Source organism: Myotis lucifugus, unplaced genomic scaffold (assembly GCF_000147115.1).
Source record: "Myotis lucifugus unplaced genomic scaffold, Myoluc2.0 scaffold_7316, whole genome shotgun sequence".
NCBI lineage: Eukaryota > Metazoa > Chordata > Mammalia > Chiroptera > Vespertilionidae > Myotis > Myotis lucifugus.
The window spans coordinates 1-7,770 of NW_005878364.1; the positions used below are offsets into that span (position 1 = coordinate 1).

At 47.9% G+C, this 7,770-nt stretch overlaps 1 long non-coding RNA gene across 1 annotated transcript; it reads right to left on the bottom strand.

The window, feature by feature from the left end:
• Nucleotides 1-3,376, bottom strand: LOC106696027. Its single transcript, XR_001346960.2, has 3 exons — nucleotides 3,283-3,376; nucleotides 2,676-2,736; nucleotides 1-100 (listed from the first exon to the last, which is right to left on the bottom strand). It is a non-coding gene; the product is annotated as an uncharacterized LOC106696027 (long non-coding RNA).
• Between the last annotated feature and the right edge of the window lie 4,394 nt (nucleotides 3,377-7,770).

Consider the following 7,770-nt stretch of genomic DNA (forward strand, 5'->3'; position numbering starts at 1 on the left):
AGCAAGCATTATAAACCACTAATAAAACCTCTTCTGGCAGAGTCCACAGGCATTAAGTTGAATCCTGTGTAGTTTGGACTTTGTTTTTCTTCTTTTTCTTCTTAAGATTTTTAAAAGTTGATTTTTACAGAGAGAGGAAGGAAAAGGGAAGGAGAGAGAGAAACATTAATGTGAAAATGAAACATAGATCAGCTGCCTCTTACCGGGCCCCGACTGGGGATTGAGCCCACAACCTGGGCATGTGCCCTGACTGGGAATCAACCGGCAACCTTTCTGCGCACGGGACAAGGCCTAACCAACTGAGCCACACCGGCCAGGGCATATTTTTCTTCTTCTACTGTCCGATTTTGAAGGGAACTCCTAGGGATTTCTCCCCAAACAATTATCCAGATAATTCCCAATAAAAATTAGGCCCCAAAATCTACTTCCATCAAGAGTCATAGCCAAGGCCTAGTCCAGAACCAGCTTAGGCACCAGAGCCTGGTGAGAAGGCAGAGGTCGAAGCAGAGACAGACCTGCCTCGATGGGCCACCCCAAACAGCTTAGAAGCTAACTCTGTCGTTTGTCATTTGTGGAACTCGTGGGCCATTCCCTAGGACCAATTCATGATCACCGAGGCCATAACCTGAACCCACGAGAGTCAAGTGCAGTCCACACCTTCTCCTCAGAAGGGCTGCCAATGACTCCACAGGGCGAGTGCCCCACAAAGAAACAATTCCCTCTGTCCTTGCACGGTTCGGAATTTTAGTTCCTCTTTATTCTTCCCTCAGTAGATGTTCAGCTATTCACATTTAACTTTCAGTTTCTTACTTTCTGTCTCCTCCAAATTACACCAGCTGGAAGATGGCAACGTAGGTAAATACCTGTGCTCGCCGCATCCCACAACCACATCAAAATTATAACTAAAATACAGAACAATCATCCAGAACCGCTGGAAAGCTGGTTGAAGTCCTACAACTAGAGAAGTAAAGAAGGAAGCACACTGAGACTGGGGAGGTGCGGAGGCGTGGAACGGACTGGTCCCGCACCCACGTGTGCCGCTTTTTTATTCGGGAGGGAGATAGTCTCTGCAGAGGCGCCCGGAGGAGCAAGGGGTCCCAGCCCCACACCAGACCCCCAGCCCAGGGTCCCAGAGCAGGAAAAAGAAGTCCCTACGGACAGTAAGAACTATGGGCTGTAAAAACCAGTGTGGATTGGGGCTCAGTGACACAAAGGCTGCTGGAGACCCAGCTGTTCCTCTTAAAAGGCCAGCACCACGAACTGAACTTACAAGGTCCCACTTCCTCTGGGCTCCAGCACCAGGGAGAGGCTTAGGGGGACACAGACACATATGAGGGGGAGCTGGATTTGCTGGCATCAGGGCAGGAACTCGGGGGAGGCTTTCTCCCAGATGGAGGTGCTCCAGGGATCATTGTTCCTATGCTGGGACCTCCTTGATCACAGGGCTGACTGGCAGCCATTTCTGTTTGCTCCGCCCTGGTGACTCCCTGATACCCCGCCTCATCCAATTTACAACCCCACCAAAGCTGTGTGCAGCAGCTTTTTGCATATGAATGGCCTTTTCTTGCTCAGGGTAAAATCTCTCAAACAAGCTAGATCCCCAGTAGGGGGCATGCAGAAGACAGCTGATTGATGATTCTCTCTCATCATTGATGTTTCTCTCTCTCTCTCCCTCTCCCTTCCTCTTTGAAATCAATGGAAATAGTTTTTCAGAAAAGTATCAACAAGGCAGTAGAAAGATCACTGTATTACAAAGAAACAAGTGGGGCTGGCCTCAGACTTCTCCATCAAATCTATACATGTGATTAAATTACACAGAACGACTACTACTAAATACACACATGCACATATACACGATGTTTACATAAAAGAACTGGTGAAATCTGAACAAGGTTTGCACTTCAGTTAACAGTACTGCACAGTGTCGAATGCTTTGTTTTGATATTAGTCTGAACTTATATAAAATGTTATCACCAGGGGGAAGTTGGGGAAGGGTACATGTCTCTACTATCTTGGCAACTTCCTGTGACTCGACAATTTATTTGTGACAGAATCGTAACAGGTTCTTGTAAACCTCAATTCCAAACTTGGAACGAAAGGTAAATAAATCAACTTAACACCTAATCACCTAAAAGGACCAGACGGGTGGATATTCAATCACTTCCACATCGATTCCAACAGTCGTGTTCAACTATCGCTGAGAACAGCAGAAATCCCTGCACAAAGCTGTCGCCACACACAACCCCAGCCGACTGAGAAGCTTAAGTAAGAAGTTAACACTCTTGGCTTAACCTCACCGAAAATTACTTGTTTGCAGACAAATTATCCACCGGGGACACTTTTTCATTTGTGGAGACCTGCTCTGCCTCCCTCCCTTCCCTTCTCCCAACCCAAACAGGCAGCATGTGAAGAACTGTCACGGTCCCGTGCAATCAGGACCTTCCGTACAACAAAGACCTTCCAGCCCAGCCGGCGTGGCTCGGTGGTTGAGCGTCGACCCATGAACCAGGCCGTGGTTCGATTCCCAGTCAGGGCCTGTGCCTGGAGGCAGCCAATTGATGATTCTCTCTCATCATTGATGTTTCTCTCCCTCTCCCTTCCTCTCTGAAATCAATGAAAACATATTTAAAAAATAAATACACAAAGAAAGAACTTCCGTAAGAGGGCTGACTTACCCTGTCCCAGCTGAAACACAGGCCCAGGCGGTCAAGCTGCTTCCGCATGTACTTAATGTTACTGTGAAGTAGAGGGAAGAAAGTTTGGGTTTAGAGAGGGGGAAAGCCGTAAACAAACTATACTTTGAGAATGGGAAGGGAAAGGGGAAAAACCTAGATTATTCCAAAGGGCTCGAAGTGTCGTTTTGCCCTGGCCCCCAAAAATCACTAAGAATCAATGAAAATGCCAGCATATTGGAAGATACTGACTCTCTGGACTCAGACAGGATCTACTAGAAACCACAATGGTCTTTGGCCCTGGGATGGGCCTTCCTCTGGCCACTCAGGTGGGCAACGCCTTTGCTATGTGCACTCCTGGCCCATCCACATGGGGCGGGCAAAAGTAGTATTCGAAACAGAGTTTACTCTTGTATTACTGATTATTAATTATTGTGTTATTCACCATACAAACAACTGTAAACCCACTTTTGCCCCACCCTGTATGTCTGTATTCTGCACGGAGTTAAGCCAGGCATTTAGCATAAAATCCACTGAAGAGAAAAAAAACCTTAACAGACGAACTGTGGGAATCCACGTACACGGGTGTTTGAATGTCTGTAAAACACACCTTTGCGTCCAACTGTCTGGATGTAGGTTCCTCTCAATGGCGGCGTTTTCGGCAGGCAGTCCGAACGCATCCCACCCCATGGGGTTGATGACCTAGGACCAGAAGGGAAGCGTCAGGCATGGCGGACGGTGAAGACCGAGATCCGTGTCCTCTCTGGGTGATTAGCAGGCATTCTCTTCTACTAACATGCCTGACCCTTCTTCCCCGGGTGAGTTCAAAATGTGCTCTGGGAAGCCAGCCAGCTACCTCTGCCATACCGAGGACTTAGCAGGTTACACACCAAGGCATCTATGGTGACTCTGAGTGGGTGTTTTCATTACTGCATCTCAGGGTTGTCGGTCAGGATGTCTCTCTCTCTCTCCCTCTCTTTTTCTCTCTCCCTCCCTCCCTCCCTCCCTCCCTCTCTGCCTCTCTACCTCCCTCCCTCCCTTCCACTCTCTCTGAAAAGCAATGAAGAAAATATCCTCAGGTGAGGATTAACAAAAAAAAAGTCCTAGCAGCTGAAATCAGAAAATCTAGAAAATAAACTTTCGGAGCATGAAAAATCATGTCTAGCTCTTCTTCTAACAAATACTCTAAGTAGTTAAAATGGAGTGAGAAGCCGAGCGGACAGACGCCGCCACCCATCCGATCTGGACAGAAGGCTGGAAGGGGGAAGCAGAGTTATCAGAGCTCGAAGGCCCAGATCGGCTGCTGAAGCTGAAATAGGCAGGTCTGCCCAGACGGAACTGGATTAATGAAGGAGGCACTACCCAGACCAGAGAGCAATTCCCTGGCTTCCCCTTTCCTCCTGCCACCCCCCCCCCCCCCACTTTGGCCAGAATTTCTTATTTCCCAAAACCAGCCAGAGGCCAGCTGACACCAGAGCTTGGGAAACGTGGCTTCAAGGGGTCTGCCCTTCTGCCATTCAAAGCAAAGCAGGGGATGGGTCTGACAGCAAACTGGCCAAGGACCAGCACAGGAGCATCAGTAGGACTGCAAAATCTCCCAGGACTTGAGACATCACAGAGGAATTGGGACCAGTTACTGATGAAGGACAAACACAGGGATCAGAGCCCTGGCAGGTCAGAGCAGAGCTGGCCAGGAGATGAGGCCTGGGAGCGGGTCTAGGCCAGCCTCTGGTGTGGACACAGTCACATGATCACAGCTCACCCTCCTGCCTCCCTCCAGGCATAGCCACCAGCATCTCAGGGTTGTCGGGCAAGATGGACAGCAAGGTGGCCAGGAGAAGGGACACAGGGGACAGCACAGCTACATATGACGATGTACAGACAAGGCTCTGGAGGGATGGACCGGAAAGCATCAGGGATTACTGCCCAGAAGGGCCTGGTGAGGCAGGGAGTGGCCAAAGGAGACTGCAGTCTTATATATGCATATGTATATTCAAGGGGGAATATGGAATTTTATGTTCAATTTTAAAATACTTTTCTTTCAAAAGGAAAAAAAAAAAAAAAGAACAACCAAAGGTACAGTTCTTGGCCGGTCAGAGTGGCTCAGTGGTTGAGCATAGACCCATGAACCAGTAGGTCAGGATTCGATTCCCGGTCAGGGCGCATGCCCATGTTGCAGGCTCGATCCCAGGAGAGGGCGTGCAGGAGGCAGCCGGTGGATGTTTCTCTCTCAGCATTGATGTTTCTATCTCTCTTTCCCCTCCTCTCTCTGAAATCAATAAATATAATTTTAAAAAGTACAGTTCTTCCTCCAACACAGGAAGTATGATCAGAAGACTTTGGAGGGAGACCAGGAAGCTGGGGCAGCCGGCCGGCTGGTTCCCAATGGAGCGAGGAGCACAACCGTTACCACAAAAGGGGCAACGGGTTTCCTCAGAGTGATCGGCTTTCTCTCCCTGTCATCCCTGTCATCGTAAAACGAAACTTTAGATCTGAAACCAACGTGGCTTCTAATTGACAGCAACCATGGTTACTGCTTCTCAAGAAGCTGCTATTTTCAGAGAGTGCCATGGTTTCTCTGGAGTAGGTGCAATCGTTTACTTCTAAGAAATGCGAAACACAGTATTTCCTTTTGTCTAGCAAGTGTAATAACCCACCGAGATTATAGATTGGGGATCAAATTCAAGCCAATACTTCAGGGTAAAAAACATCCCAGTGACAGCACGGAGGCCCAAGCAGGAGACCTCCCCTGAGAAGGTGAGGGATGTGACGGGCCGAGATCGGCCAGTTCCCAGTCAGGACCCTGGACCAGCAATTCATTCTCTCCCTCAAACTGCATCTGAGAGGATACGCTCCTACTCTGCTTCCAGGCGCTGCAGAGATGTGCACATGGGAAACTCAGGGCCAAGTTGTGTGCTGAGGGGCAAACTGGAAACTGATGAAACACATATTATGGTTCACACAGGTGACTATGTGGTGATCACACAGCTGCCGGACACCTCCATGTCCTTCCTCTTCCTCAGGGAACAGCAGTGCCCGGAGGCTTTCTGCCTGAGACAAATTAGCCCCTGTGTGAGGGAGACTTGGCACGTTGATGCTAATCACCCGATGCTTTAATCTGGCCCAGAAGGTGCTGGGGAGACCGGCCCAAGGTGGGAGGAGGGTAATTTTATTTTCCAACCATCTGTGCATACAACAGACGAAAACACAACAAAATCACCATATGGAGCTGAGCTGTAAATGTGTCATCAGACACTGCGGGTTTACAGAGCAGCCCCTTTCTGATTCCTGAATGAGCAGCCCTTTCTGATTCCTGACTGAGGGTAAATTGATCTCTGGCTTAGAGCAGCCCCTGCTCCACATCTAATCCTCAGCACCACCTTATTAATGCTCCTATTAATTGGGTTACACGGGGAAACTGCATTAGAGTTTTTAAAGGGTTTTCTCATTGATTATCTCACAGGAACTTTGCAACCAATCTGAGGTGGGAGGCGGTCAGCCACTATTGTTGACTAAAGTCCCTGATTCCTGATCGATTCGTCACCCTCAAGCCTCCGAGCTTCCATTGGTAAAGGCCACATGTGATCTACACCCATGGAGGTCCCCGGTGACCCTGAACAGAGCAGACTTGGTGCACGGGTCACTCCATATGTTTTACTTCCCATAGTGCTGTCCTTAGTGTGCCTGAGAATTGCTTCACAATTTCCATGTAAGAACAAAGCAAACCAACCAACAAATTTACAAGTTACAGAAAAAGGCAGAGCTTGCTGAATATTCCTTGGGCCTACTGACTGATTTTGAACCCAAGACTCCAATACAGTTGTCCACTGAACAATGTGGATTTGAACTGTGAAGGTCCACTGATACACAGACTTTTTGTCAATAAATACACCCCATATTCCTGGGTTTTGCACCTATGGATTCAACCAACTGCAATGCAGAGGGCTGACTATGCATTGTTCCACAGCATTTATACAAGGGTCTTGAGCATCTGTGGATTTCAGTATCTATGGGGGTCCTGGGACCAATCCACTACACATACCGAGGGATGATTGTAGTTTAGTTTTGGGGGACTTAACAGCTATGCTTGGATTTTCAACTGCACTGGGGCAGGTGGGGGTAGCCCCTAACTCCCGTGTTGTTCAAGGGTTAACTGTGTTTGTATTTAATGCAGCAGAAAGCCCAGTGTTTAGAATAAAGCTGGTACTTAATGACTATTTATCGAAAGAATTTATCAATACATGTGTCAGACCCAATTATTCTAGGTTAGATATTCCTTCCCTCCTTAGCGTGAGGATCATTGAACTTGACCTGAAACCAATCCTGCTCTCTCTCTCTCTGGGACTAGACTTGACATTGGAAAGAAGGATTTTAAAACAACAGGAAACTCAACAGGCTTTCACACTGTTGACAATTTTTTTTACACTGAGATTTCTGTTTCTCTTTTGCCATATCACTTAAAAATGGCAGGACAAGTTTTCACCAAATTTGGCAGTAATATTTGGGACAATCTGACTTAACTATGAGCTATGAAAATTAACAAGAAATTAATTTCAGCCCTGACTGGTTTGGCTCAGTGGATAGAGCGTCGGCCTGCAGACTGAAGGGTCCCAGGTTCGATTCCGGCCAAGGGCATGGGCCTTGGTTGCGGGCACATCCCCAGTGGGAGGTGTGCGAGAGGCAGCTGATCGATGTTTCTCTCTCATCGATGTTTCTAACTCTCTATCCCTCTCTCTTCCTCTCTGTGTAAAATCAATAAAATATTTTTTTTTCAAAAAGAAATTAATTTCAGGGAAACCTGGTGGATACCCCCAAAAGGGAGCTTATCATCTGAAATGGAGGAACACAGAGAACCCTACGCGCCTGCTGATCACACAGACTAAGACACCGTAAACCACATAACGAATAGTGGTTTCAGGCACCACTCCAGCCGCAGGATAACGCAGACTGCAGGCAATGATGTGCAGTTCAGATGCTCTTCGGAAGGCAACTTCATGCAGTGCGCTCCAGACAGCGGAGAACGGGGACTCACTTATTCCGTGGAGATGAATGCCTCCCCAGAGTAAACCAGATCAGGATAAATCATAATCACAGCTGC